General features: G+C 46.4%; 1 pseudogene across 1 annotated transcript; it reads right to left on the bottom strand.

The window, feature by feature from the left end:
* Window positions 1-426: 426 nt before the first annotated feature.
* Window positions 427-12,106, bottom strand: LOC123089925 (mitogen-activated protein kinase kinase kinase 1b-like; annotated as a pseudogene). Its single transcript, XR_006442413.1, has 17 exons — window positions 10,731-12,106; window positions 9,487-9,571; window positions 9,295-9,357; window positions 9,003-9,160; window positions 7,651-7,726; window positions 7,509-7,568; window positions 7,265-7,372; window positions 6,455-6,660; window positions 4,942-5,025; window positions 4,346-4,663; window positions 2,996-3,087; window positions 2,430-2,580; window positions 2,152-2,283; window positions 1,883-2,017; window positions 1,221-1,778; window positions 955-1,109; window positions 427-794 (listed from the first exon to the last, which is right to left on the bottom strand). The product of XR_006442413.1 is annotated as a mitogen-activated protein kinase kinase kinase 1b-like (transcript).
* Between the last annotated feature and the right edge of the window lie 2,508 nt (window positions 12,107-14,614).

Genomic DNA, 14,614 nt, shown 5'->3' on the forward strand with positions numbered 1-14,614 from the left:
GAATTCTTTCTATCCTCAACAATTCATAGAAAAATAAACATTAGTCTAGACTTAATAAAAAAATCATTTTTTTAGGATATGAAAAAAAATCATATGATGTGAACCAAAGGACATCTCTTTTCCTATTCCTATTCATAGGATTTGAGATACATGGCATCTCATTAACGAAAAAGGCTTTCGCCCCGCTTTATATATAAAGCAACAACCCCCAAACAAACAATCCATACAACACAACATGACATCTGATTTTGTACAAGTTTCCTATTCCTATGATATTTCTACAATATGAAACAAAGGAGGCCTCGACAACTCAGAATTGACAAAACCGTATTAATCTGCTGTGAAAAATAGCCATGACAACGAGTGAAAGTAGGCAAAAGCTAGCTCAAAAATTTGGACATATTTCACCTCCATGACAACGCAGCCTGAAGCTATTAGAAAGTTGCTCTGAATTATGAACAGTGATAAATCACCTATACAATTCTTTACACGGAAAGAACGGTAATATATATCACATTTAACTTTAGGTCACTTGACGCAGCTCTATAACCAAATTAGGATACCGCTGGTATATAACGCTCCATAAGTACAGTAGATATGAATTTACATCAGACATAACCTTTCAAATTGCGCCCGTTTATTCGGCATGTCCCTCCTGTCAAACCTTGAGCCAGCCGCCTGGATACACCTCGGTTGTCTTTCCGTTGTCCACATTGTTCGCCCTCGAGTCGCTCTGAATTGATTTCTCAGAAAGTGAAGGCAAAATAGTTGTAAAGCTTATCCCCTTGCTCCTCCTGCAGCATTAATAGACGGTTTCAGAAGATCTTTTTTTTTTTGAAAAGGGGGTTTTGCCCCGGCCTCTGCATCAAAAAGATGCATACGGCTCTGGTTTCAGAAGATCTAGTAATGTCCTGCACGTCAGATTGCTGTATAATGCTCACAATGGTCCCATACCTGAGATGAGCTACTAAGAACACGGCGCCGATGAGCGTGATCCCTCCAGCAACTGACTTCAGCACCCCTTTCCCTGATTTGGGAGCATTGTTCCCGGTCCCCTGAGCATTGCTGTTGCTTTCAGTTGTTCCCGGTTCGTCAGATTTGCAAGCGTCCTGGGTTAGTGAAAGCAAGATAAATGTTATTGTTATATTGTGGTAGTCCAGACAAAAAGAAATAACAATAAGAGTAGCATCCAAAATGCTTGGCATTTTATCAGGAAATACCATGTGATCCTTAGTGCTGAATTCATGTTTCAGCTCTTGGCTTGCGCTGTCATCTTTTTCTGGATGGTCAGTGAATATTTTCCCATTTCCCTGAACAGAATCATGTGAAGGTTCGACGTGTCCATCATGAATCCTTTCGGACACTTTGACAGGAGGACCGTCCAAATCATTCTTGCAACTGTCGGAAGCTAAATAACTGTTTATGGAGTCTGATTCTTCTGAACTTAGTGAACATTTATTTGTTCTAGTTGTTGAACACCGATCTGTTGGTGAGAGTAGGTTCTCATGAAAAGGAGTCGAATTCCTAGTATCAGCATCCATAACACCAGCTTCAAGTGATCCCGCTGATTCGGCTAGCGACTTCTCCTCGGGCATTTCATGCCCACTGTCTCCATAGCCTTCTCTTTCTTCCTTGGGGGCATCGCCCAACTGCAAAAGCTCGGAAAGTTTGTCGTCATCAAGAGAATCCTGAGGCCCTAGCACAAAGAGACTGCTCTCTGCTTCATCAGAGTCATAATGTCGGTCGCTTTGTTCATCATTCTGTCCTTCAAATATGCTCTGTGGAAAATAGGGATTGAAAGGAATAATATTGATCAGTCGGCAAGAACATGCAAAGAAAACTGAAACCATTGTTACAAAGAGTTTGCCAGCTAATGCACTACTTTAGAAATGGCACGCGGACTGTGCCCACTCGAACAAGATGAACTGCATTGTGGCTGCTCCAGACTTCTGCGGATGCCTCCAACAATATAGTTGGGCATGGCTATTGTGTGGGTTACAACATCAAAATCAGGCACCTGTCACCAGGGAGCAGAAACACTTGTTTTAGAACTACAGTGTTTATTGGTCAATGAAAATTTGACCGAAAGGTTTTTATTTTGCAGAAAGAGAGGCATTGTTGAAATAGGTTGGATTCAAATCTAGGACTTACGTTCAGCTGCATCATGCCAGCCTTTTTAGACAGTGAGCGTATGCACATACACACTTTCCGAACATTTCTTTTCTCGACCACATCAGAAGGGGTAAACAAATCAATTCCAGCTAATCCAAGGGTTTGGCATACCTGGAAAATAAAATAAAATGATAAACCTGCCCTTTCGAAAGAAAATAAATATCAAGCCAGTAAAGTGAAAATTAATGCACTTATAAACTGAAAATAAAGATGACGACTTGACTGAACTGCTACGAGTAACATTAAATTATCAATACCTTTAGAAACGAGTCTACTTTTGGATATGGAGTATATTTCCCGTTAGTTTTACCAAAAGATGGCCTCTCATAAATATATACTTTTGATTGCTTGAGTTGTTCTTTGTTCTTTCTGAGTAGCCTCTTCCATATCACTTTGGAAACTTGAAATCTGTCGGCATAACAAACAGAATTAAGATATCAAAAAAAAATTATGAAAAGCTAAGGAAATAAAAATGTGTCAGAACATGTGACTACTTTGATTAATATTGCCCATATAAATTAAGGTAAAGGATTGGGAAGTGTTAAGCATTATTTTTCTGAACAGTTGGCTCATAATGTAGACATAAGCCCACACTTGTAAAGAACCAAAGTTGCCTATTAGGCATTATTAGCTAAAGCATATCATTCACTGCAACCCAAGATTTCTTAGTTGCACATTACATAACTGGAAATTCATACAAAAAACCTACTCCCTTTATAAAGAAATATAGCTCTTATATTTCTTTAGAGAGGGAGTACAAAGTAATACCAGGTAGTAGGATTGCACGCTAGAGAAGTAGAAAGTGATGATGAATGGATCTTACAGCAATTCCCCGTCACCTAGGAGGTCTGCTACCAAAATGTCTTCATCAAACCTGACATGGAGAACTTCGCCAAGCCAGATTTTTGTTTGTTTCTGAAACAAACACATAAATAAAAAGGGAAGCCAAAAAATCAAAAAAGGCGTCAACACAAAGGCAAAATAATTATATATAGTATATATAAGCACAATAGAAGATATTCCGATGTACAGAAGCAGGATAGCGACAGAAAAAAAAGGTGGTTAGTGCAGAGGTATATGTATAACCAACAAGAAAAGTATTTCCAGTACAGGATATATAACAGAATTAAAAGATGTGCTGGTAAGCATGTGCACACAAGCCCATAAGGATATATAAAAGAACAGAATGAAAGAACTTTTTATTTTGCGAAAACAGAATGAAGAACTGCACTGCACTCTATACTACTCCTTCCATTCCTAAATACAAGTCTTTTTAGAGATTTCAATATGGACTACATACGGAGCAAAATAAGTGAATCTACACTCTAAAGTATGCCTGTAACTCTGTATACATCCGTATGTAGTTCATATTGAAATCTCTGAAAAGACTTGTATTTAGAAACGGAGGGAGTATTTCTTATATGATATACAGCCTAAGTATTGGTAGTTACTAAGAATGTTTGCGGATGAGTGTAGGATGCATACTTTAGGTGTACATTTTGAAATTTTCTGTTGTATATACAGCGCAATACGATTGACACTCATAGGAGAAGAAGTTAGCTAGTACGGTACAGTTTTATCCAATGTTGACACATAATTGTATGAAGAAAAAAAAAAGTTCAACAGAATGCACAGCGCAACCTCGTGTTTATGAGACACAAATTTGATGTACAAAATGCACACATCAACGTCTTGACAAATTTCTGTAGTAAATCGGACGTCCCATTGCAGTGGTTGGCAAGCACCGCATCCATCCATCCATCTCTTTCGAGTGCACGGATACGATCGACACTTCGGCGTTGATTATCTTGGCAAAACAGCTCGAACATGCGCATCGTCTCCACGCCGTCGAATCAGAGCATCCTATCCTGAACACCACTCGCGATACAGATCGCCAGGCCAGACCGTCCACGCACGTAGAACGCGCCGGGGCCATCGTCGGCGACAAATTAGGGAGCAAAGCCGGCCAGAAGAAACCCAGCGCGCGACGCCGGCCGGCCTGCCGGCACGCGCTCCGGCTCTGCCACGCCGGGAACCTGGCGCTGCGGGTGCGCCGGGAGAGAGTGCACTACTGTTCCATTGACCCTCGGCTCCCCGACGGTCGAACCAGGCGGCGAGTGGATAAAAATCGTAGTAGTACTTGGCGAAGGTGGGTTTGGACTGGCCGACTGACCTGCAAGAAGGCGTCGTCGAGCTGGCGGAAGGCGACGCCTTGTCCACGCGCACCACCCCCGCCCCCGTCCCCGGCGCCGCCGGCTCCCCCTGCTGCTGCTGCTGCTGAGGCCCCCTCCTCATGGCGATGGTGATGGTGATGGTGCTGGTGCTGGTGCGGCGCGTCCCTCGAGAAGAGATCCTCTCGGCCTGGCTGCCGCTACTTGCTTGCTTGAGCGGCGGTGGAGCGCGCGGCGATGCGGGCGGGTGCGGGGGGTGACCGCGTGTCGCGCGCTGCGCCGGAATAAGCGCGGCCGCTACGAGGCCCCCGCGCGTAAATCACTCTACTGTACTACTGCTGCTCGCCTTTTCTATTGCAATCCCGTGATGCGCGCGCCTATCGCTGGGATTTCGCTCGGCTTGCCGTGCGTGCGGCGGCCAGCCAGAGCCAGGTGTGTGTGCATGCAACGTGCACGCACACTTCCGAGACAAGGGGGGCTGGCGTGCTCCATCCAGGCCGGGCCGGGTATGGGTTTTACGGTGCGGGCGGTGCTGCGTGCCGGGTCGCCGTCTGGCTCATCACGAGTTCACGACTTACACGAGCAGGCGGGACAAAACCGGGAGACGGAGGAGACGGCGACGGGGCTGGCGCCGTGGGCGCCCAGTCCGCCATCCGTATCGTATGGCCACGGACCGTGGCTGCTGCGAGTAGCACACTCCAGAGTCCAGACTCCAGAGTACAGACTGGTAGACGACATACGAGCACGGTGTCCTGTGATGCAGGAGACGAGTCCTCTGGGAGAAGAGGTTGCTTATCCATCTCGACCACGTACGGCCGCAGATAGTCTGGCTGTCAAAGGTCCCGAGTACGCGCGGAGCCGCGGACACAGCCGAAATCCAGTGGTGGCATGAGCCTTCGCCATTGGGATTAGTATTTTTTTTTCCCGTGTTACTACTACTTCGTGTCGTACGGCAAATGCAATTAGCATTTCACCCAAAGTTTACTCCACCAAAATATTCAACGAACAGGGTAAAGCACACTCTACATACGGAAGGATTTAACCGATATAGTACTGTCGGCTGTTTAGTCAAACCGCAATTATTTAGCGACCGACCACCATGTGCAAGTTAATCATAGTAAATCCAACGGGACCTCAATCACATTCCAGTTTTCAGGGCAGGTAATACAGTTAGCATCCCATTTGATGATCCAGTCAGCAAACAGAATGCTAAGGGCATGTACAATGGTTCTATCTTAGCAATGCCACGTAGGATAAATGATGAGGTGGAGGAGAGAGAAATCATAAGAGAAGGCTTGTCTTCTCTTAATTAAGAGAAGGCAAGAGATGATCTGTTAGCACAATATGTCTCACCATATTTTTAGGAATAACTAGTTATTGAAGATAAGGTTAAGAGATGACCCATTGTAGACATGTTTTTTTGCCATCTCTAAATTACATGCAAGATTTAAGATAAGACTACCTTATCGACCATTGTACATGCCCTAAGATCAATGCCAGTTACTCCCTTTCCACCGTACAGTACAGCGAATAATCACCAAACAAAATTACGGAAAATAAGCGATAACACCACAAAAAATGCAAAATTTCCACTCACTAGAAGAAAAGAATACCGCTATACCATGCGATAGTAATGCTCCGGTTGATTTAGGAGCAACAAGCAGCCATGGGGTAAAGAATAATAGCCAGTGGTCAAACATTTACAAAGCAGCAGGACACCCTAGCAGCACTGCAGTTCCAACTCTCTCCTCCACTAAGTTGTACAACAAAATCTATCGAAAACTTTGCCTATGAAAAAAATGCACAAACAATCGAACAAACATGGTCAGTGCTCAACCTCACCCATCATCCTATTTGACTGCACATGCTCAACTACGTCCTCCTAAAGTACTGCCCCCCATGGTGGAGATCATGAAGATCTGCAAAAACGATAGGCTATATGATAAAATGGAACAATGGTGTGCAGAACTGGCATTGACTAAGTATAAATGAGAAAGCTAACATCTAGGATGCTTGTACACAATACGTTTGGCATAAGTAGACAGCTTACCAAATCAGGAGATGAGCCGTGGACCGTGGTGGCACAAACAGAGAAACCACACTATCAATACTAGGGCCTATTGATCGGAGGAGACAAAGAATCAAAAGAAGCTCGAAGTGGCCGGTTAACAAATGGGTGCGCCAAAAGTTGTGATGCGGAAGGTCGCTCGTCTGGATCGACTCGTACACATTGGCGTATGAAATCTTGAGCTTCTGCTGACAAGTGGCTGGGAATGGGTGGTTGTTCTCCTTTGCCAATCATAAAGAAAGCATTTGTCTACAAGTAGCAAAGAAGCATTAGTTGGGAGCCGACAATCAACACCAAGTAGGTTAAATGTCAACGAGTTATCCAGATTATCATTCGGAGAGAAGTACACTCCATAGAAATAATCACACGCACGCTTTTTGGAACCCAAATCATCAGACACAAATAACGTGCTATTTTCACCGTAATAAAAAATAGAAAAAAAAGAACACATAATTTTGAAGGCACAGGGTTATCATTGTTATATGTACCAAATATAAAAATTAGAATAGCTATATCTGATAAATGATTCAGGCTTGGAAGGGGGGAAGGTGATGATTTCCCCATGTTCTGCCTCAGCAAGTGCATGGACAGCTCCCAAATCCCTAAATATCAATTAACTTAAAGAAAAAGGACAAGATCTGCTGGCATCCTACCGCATCTTTATTAGAAAGTCAAATAGCGAATCAGAGTTTTTCTGCAACTTAATTATAACATTTTTCACACCCAAAAGTTCAATGCCCTAGACAACAAAGGTCTCATGCATAATAAAGTTAACGATGCAACATACTTAATTTTCTGTGTGGCAAGTCAATACCAGAGAACTAAAACATGTGAAGTTGAAAATATGACATACCCACTCGACATTGGGATATGGTATTTGGCGGGTTAGCATTTCCAACACAGTGCAGCCCAAGCTCCACATATCAGCTGCAGGCCCATATGTTTTTCTAGGATTAACAACCTGAAAGTGGGAAGGTGCATTTAGAACTTGGGCGCTTATTAAAAGATACCACAAGATTATTCCTGAAATATCGCCAAATAACATAAAAGTTGAATAGTTTGAACCTGATCAGCATGGGCTAAAGTATGACTATTACCTCAGGTGCCATCCAATAAACACTTCCTTTGCATGATCTCAGCATATTAATTTTAGACATCTGAAATTAAGAGAAAATACCACATAAGACAATTTGCCATTTGAAGACGCGCAAATAATCTCGTAGAAGAAACAAGGCTCACCTCCTTTGCCAACCCAAAATCTGCAAGTTTTACCGATCCATTTGCATGAACCAATATATTGGCGCATTTGATATCTCTGAGTATAAAGAACTGTCTCAATTAATCAAAAGTATTTGTATGAACTGGCATCAATTTTATGGTAATTTAGGATTAGACCCTCTAAACACAGGTAATTCTATGATTTGACATTTCACCCTCTTTATTATTTTCCCTTGATGTTTTTGCTTCTTTTCCACCCGTTTGATATATCAACTTTGCCCTCTATAGCTATATGCCAACGCCTACCATTTTACTTACAACACAAGAGCCTTTTCAGAAAGAAAAAAAACAGGTGTTGTGCCTTGGAGTTCTCAGCGAGCACATTGAGGGGATCTATTAATTTGCTAGTAGTATGAAGGTCCAGAGATAGCTCATTTATTGATCTGATCTTTGCTGAATAGGGTTAGGCAATTGTGGTGCACATGTGCGTGCGTATGCGCCTGCAGGCTTCAGATGCTTCGATATGTATGGTGAAAGGCACTTGTGTAGTTTTTAAAAACAATAAAGAACTTCATTTATGTAGAGGGCAAAATTGGTATTTCAAGTGAGTTAAAGATGCACAAAATGAAGGGAAAATAAATAAAGTGATCAAAATGCCAAATCATAGAATTACGGGTGTTTAAAACAGCAAATTCTCCTAAATGTTAAAGTGGTGTATTCTCAGTATATCCATCAAAAATGACATGTCCAATGCAAAACAGAAAGAGACAAAATGGGATGAAAAATAGAAATCAAGCAGTGCCTGTATTTGACCAAGCAAGCCAGCGGCGCCTTTTCCAGGGTACCAGTCAGAGGGTCAAGTGTTTACTTGCTCTGATGTAGAGAATCCAAAATGATGACGGTGAACGAATTAGTTGCTCTGTTTCTAACAGGCTGTACCTCATTGATCATTGTTGTGTATTGTTGGCTTCACAATCCCAAACTACAGTACAGATGATACGCATACAAACCATGTAATGCACTGATTTTTTAAATAAATTATTAAAAAAATATTCTCCTCGCATCTCACCCTCCCACTTGACCCAAAATGAACAAAAAGAAGGTAGAGCAAAAGAGCTTTATTTGCTTATGATCCAAAAGAACCTACTTAACCTCCAGTAGTCTATGGTGGATGCCACCTTAAGAAGATGGAGCAGGTACTAGCTTTTGGAAAGCAAACTTGCTCCCTATGTGCTATTCACATAATAAGTGCATGACCCATGAGAGCAAAAACTCATTATTCAATACTAGAAAAGTGGTTGAAAGGATGAAATTTATTGGCTCATGAGCACTGATTATTTTCAAGATAAATCATAAGAGAAGCAGCATTATACCTGTGGACCACATTCCTCTCATGGAGATAAACCAATCCATTGAGAATCTGCCTTGTGTACGCAGAGACTTGTGAGTCTCGCAGTTTATACTTTTGATAGAGGGATGAAAGAGAACCTTGTGTAACAAGCTCAATAAAAATGTAGAGTTTTGATTCTTCCTGCATTTACATTTTGAACATCATTATACACAAATAAAACAAATTTTATATGTGACATAAGGATTGCTTAAAGAAAAAAAAATCCAGAATCGTAATGCATATAACCTAGTAACATCAAAAGGAGTGTGGAATACCTTGTCAGTTCCATAATACTGGACTATGTTTTCATGTTCAAACTGACTAAGGAGAGCGATTTCCTAAGAAACAAAAAACAAACATAAAATCAGGCAATGAAATATATAGCTTTAGAAGATATCAGAGCATGTGAAATGTGCATAGACAATAGTTGATATCATAACTGAGACAAATCAATAGCAACAGCGAACCTGTTCAAGTGAAAGAATAGATTGCTGTGCATTGCTTCCTTGGTCAAGCAACGATACTTCCTTAACAGCAAAGAACGCACCTTCACTGCAGAAATATTCAATAACAGAGAGCAAAATATATTAAATGCTTACCAAATGGTACAGCTGAAACAAGTACACTTGCTCACTCCTAAAGAATAGGTATCAAACATTAAGTCCTTCCAATATTTTCATGAATAGAGAAGTGTCTACTGTGCAGGGATAATCAGAAGGCATGTTTTGTAACGCTCAGCTGATTGATAATGTTGTTTTGCATTTTAGTAGCTGAACAAAAGTCAAGAGTTGGGTATCAATCAATCTCAGTCAGTAAAGGGTCAAATCACCGTATCCTTTGCTTTTGTATATACAATATGCCATATTATTTTTCTTCCAGAAACAAACTGATTCCCTCAAGCCCATCTTAGTTCTTCCTAGATCAGCCAAACAGTAGAAGATAAAGCAATCAGTAATCACTCTACTAGATCCCCTCTGCAGATTACTGTGAGCTTTATGACATATGAATAATCATGGTCAGAACATGTACAGAAGCATGCCGTGAGCAATCAACATTTGTTGTACCAGACATGTTACTACGGCAGACAGCAGTAACACATCCAGACTGCAGTGGTCTGCTGCCTCGCCTGGCTGCGCTAAATTACAGAAATGGCTTGATTGGACAAATCCCTGTTCCTACCCCCAGAATATAGCAAGGTGTGTATACTAAATAATAAGGTTTGAAGGGCCAAGGTTAAATCTATTCCGTATTATATTCTCAATATACCATGTTCATGTGTGTGTGTGTGTGTGTGTGTGTGTTACGAAATTGAGCGACCAGTGCATATCAGATCTTTTCTGAGCACCTCCACCCCAAAGCCCAAACCAACTACTACACGCATGCTTACCCAAATAAATGTTTGATAATCTACCTGTAGAATGATATAGTTCTCCCCGCAAAAAAGAATGATATAGTTCTGCGTACTTGTAAACTCTAGCACATACTAAATGATCTGATGCTGCCCTGTTATAGTGATGGTACAATGGGGCTGTTTGGACTAACTAAGCTTATCTGTAGACAAACTAATCATAACACAAGGCGAATAAACAGGTTTACTTCCAGGTTATGCCTAAATTAGACAGAAGAGCCCAGTACCTCCTTGGACCATTCAGAATTTAAAACATATAAGGTGCATGAACAATAAAATGCCAATAATAACATTGCTACTTACTCACTGATCCCTTCGTACACCATCCCGAATGAGCCACTTCCCAGAAGTGCACCACGCATCCATGACTTGATGTTCCGCTTGAACTTGCCATTCGGCGAGATGACGAACACGGCCTCTGTATTCGTGCTAGATGCATCATCATCATTTGTTGTCGACAATGAGGATGTCCCGGTGAACCCTTCAAAGGTCTCCCCTACCCTCCAGCCTTTAAGCTCCCCCTCAAGCCCCGTCAATCCTTCATCGTTCTCCTCAGGATTATCCTCCTCTGTGTCTGACATGTGAGATGTTTCAGCATGTCCATAGGCCATTCTCAGTTCACTATTCTCCTCCGTGGGAGCGAACGAGTTCACAATGTCCCAGGCCGACCCGCTCATGATCTCAGCCACAGACGACTGCCTCGCCGGTGGCGGCGCGAGTCCCGTGATCGGCGGAGGCGGGGAGAGCACTGGCGGCCGGACGCCCCGGATCCCGACCTCCCCGCCGCCCCTTCTCGGCGAGGGAAGTGACAAGGCCGCGACGGGCGCCGCAACAGCAACCGCACGGGTAGCTTTGGGGGATTCCTCCGGCGGCGCGATGATGGGTTCGTCCACCGAGTCAGTGGCAGTGGCGGTGGAAGCGGAGGAGGAGTGGATGGACTCCTCGGGAATGGGGTCGGGGAAGGAGTGAGGCGCGGGCCACGGGACCTCGGGGGCGGAGACGGTGCGGACGACGGGGGCGGGCTCCTCCCCGGGAGGAGCCGACGAGTCCGGGTCCGGGCGGGGGCGGGCGAGGAGGTCGGAGCTGGAGCGCGCCTTGCGGGCCTCCCAGGCGGCGACGGGGATGGCGAAGTCCTCGGGCCCCGACAGCCCCAGGCTGCGGCAGAGCTCGTCGACCTCCCCCTCCGCGCTGCCGTTGATGCGGAAGTCCGCGCGGCCGCCCCTGGCCGCGAGGTCGAGCGAGCGCGTCGGCCGGGCCCCCGGCGAGCGCTCCGACGACGAGGTCGACCACGAGGCGGACACGGACGTCGCCGCCGCGCCCACCTCGTAGTCGATGTGCTTCGCCGCGTTGCGCCGCTCCAGCCGCGGGCTGCGTCCGCGGCTCCCGCTCCCGCTCCCACTCCCGCTGCCGTGGCCGCTCCCGTGCCCGCTCCCGCCGCCGCTGCGGCGGCTGCTGCCGGAGTCCATGGCGGCGGCGGCGGCGTCCCCGCCGCGGCGGCCGGAGGAGGAGGCGGGTGAGGACTGCTTGCTACGGGCCCACGAGAACATCTGGATCCATACGCCGGGCCGAGGCTGGCTGCGCGGCGCCGGATTTGGGGATTGGGGGGCTCCCGTCGCCGTCGGCCTCGGCGGCTTGCGGCTGCTTGCGGGGGAGGAGAGGTGGCGTGCGCGCTCGCTGGCGCGCGGTGGGTAAATAATTTTCCGACGCGGGCGGTCCCGCGGTTTCAATGCCAGGTGGGCCTGCGCCGTCGCGGGGCCCGCTGGCAGTCGCGTCGGGGTCGGGCCTTGCGTGGTCTCGTTGGGGAAGGGGACGTCGGGGTGGCTGGACGCGGGTTGACTGCGACGACCGGCGGTGGATTGGCCCGCGGTTACAAGGACGGACGGACGGGGTCGATGCGCGTGGGCCCCGCCCGTCAGCGGGGGACGCGAGCGGTGAAAATGGCTGCTGTTTGCGTGGACGTGAGGCCAGTGGTAGTGGACTAGTGGTAATAAAGCGTGTGAAAGCGCGCCGTCGCCGGTCCGTCCACCGGCTGTCAACGGCGCAGCCGCGCAGGCAGGCAACAGAATTCGAGGGCGTCTGGGTCGGGTATCTGGGGACTGTTAGCACATGGCGCAGTGATAACAGTAGGCAAGTGGTGGCCATTGTAGTACAAGTTGTAATGCAACCCAAAACAAAAGGCGAGTGTCAATGGACGTTGCCACTTTGCTTGCCAGTGGAAAAATTGTGCTGCTTGCCTGCTTTCACTCGCCTTTTACAGTCTCGGAAATGTTGATTGCTGGACGGAGAAACGGTGTGGGATCATGTGTGTCTGGAACAAGAATGTTGCGCCGTTCGGGTGGATTGGTCTGGCTGCCGTTCCCTCGATTGATTGGCAGCTTTGGCGCTGGCCTCCGGCGTGGGACAGATCGGCCGAGCTTTTGTTAACTTTCTCCGGCGGTGCCCGGCCGTGTCTACGTGGGCGTGTGGCTCATGTGCTTCCAGCTCGACGGCGACGTGGGCGCGCGCGTTCACACCCGTGGAAGTGGAAGCGACGAGTGTGGATGACGCTCTTGGCGCGATGGTCACGGGCGTGCTGCGTGCATACGTACGTCTCGGTGCTGCTTTTTTTTTTCCTTTCTTTTTTCCAAACGGTCGGTTTATTCTGTTCACGTGACGCTGCTGGCGGCTAAAGCAGCATGGTGCCACCACGTGGCGAGTTATTCGTTCTTGTGTGTTTTTTTTTTAGAAATTTTTTTTTTGAGAATTTTTTTTTAAGAATTTTTTCATTCATATCACGAATCAGTACAAAGTAGTTGACCCTTACAAGCACACTGAACACAAACACAAAGGACCATGAACACCTAGAGTACCCTAAAGACAACCATAACACAAGAAGATCTCCGGAGCTCTGTGTCATCATCCCTGAATCTTGAGAGAAGACCCCTGTAGCAGAAGGATCTGCAACCAGTCGCAAACAGGTCATCATCTTCGACCACGGTACAATTGCCGCCACGCTGCTTCCTCCTTTCTTGACACCAGCGATGAGAGGGCATGGATATCAATGCAACACACCTGCAACAGTTGTCGCCATCTTTGGCTTCGAGTACCGTGAAAAGTGTCCCTTCCGAAAGGAAGAGAACTCGAATCATCCGACCGGTCTAGCACCACGGCCGGGCCATCCGCCCGGGCAAAGTAGGATCTCCCACCAACATCAGCGCATAGGAAGAAGAAGAACAACAGCAGCAAATCATACCAACAAGCAAGAAGAAAGGTCTTCGTCTCGCTGCATCCATCGCCCATCTGAGGACCCAAACGGCCAATGCCGATGGACCTCCAGCCACCATAGCCCGCGACCTCGACGATATCCGGGGATCCCAACCCCGCTGGCTCCTAGACGCAGGCAAAAGCCTCGCCTGACCGCGAACGGAGCCCGCTGAAACTTATTCCGACGCGATACCAGCGCAACGGCCTCGGCAACGTCTCCCTCAACCCTAACCCTACCACACACACCCACCTAGCGAACAGATCCGAGGTTCCCCCTCCCACTCGCCGCCGGAGCGGCCGACGGAGAGAGAGGGAACCGACGGCGTCACCGGCGGCGCGCAAGGGAAACCTGGTCGCCTCCTTGATCGCCTCGTGCGATCCTATAATCGTGGGATTACGTTACTCTCTTGTTGGTTGCCCTATTCGTTCTTGTATGTTGCACTATGCAAGTCGTCCTAGTACGTGGTGTACCATAGGAGATTGCCGCGAAAGCAACCCATAGGAGGCTCCTCCTCCTACGGTCCTACAAGAGAGGGCGTCGCAAGGATCACAATGAACTCGGAAGAATCCATTCGTGAAAAAAACTCACAAGAATCTGTGGGGCACCAAATGCACCCTAATGCACCTCCATAATAATTGGGGTATCACATAGGAAAAGAAGATGTCACACAAGGGCATACCATTGCTCGACCCGTTACACCTCCTCAATTTCGTGTCCAACGACAAACTACTCAAAAGGAGTTGTCAAAGAAAGATAATAACATTTAGAGGGACGCGATGAATGTGTGCGTCACAATGATGTAGAGGCTGGAGGTTTTAACCACCTTTTCAAAAAGCAAATTGAAAGGACCCGAGATTTTGAGGCTTTCTCCATGGAGGCCCCAACCAACCTTTGGTACAATGACCATGATGAGAATATTTGTAGCGTGGCAAGCAATCAAGAT

Source organism: Triticum aestivum, chromosome 4B (assembly GCF_018294505.1).
Source record: "Triticum aestivum cultivar Chinese Spring chromosome 4B, IWGSC CS RefSeq v2.1, whole genome shotgun sequence".
Taxonomy (NCBI): domain Eukaryota; kingdom Viridiplantae; phylum Streptophyta; class Magnoliopsida; order Poales; family Poaceae; genus Triticum; species Triticum aestivum.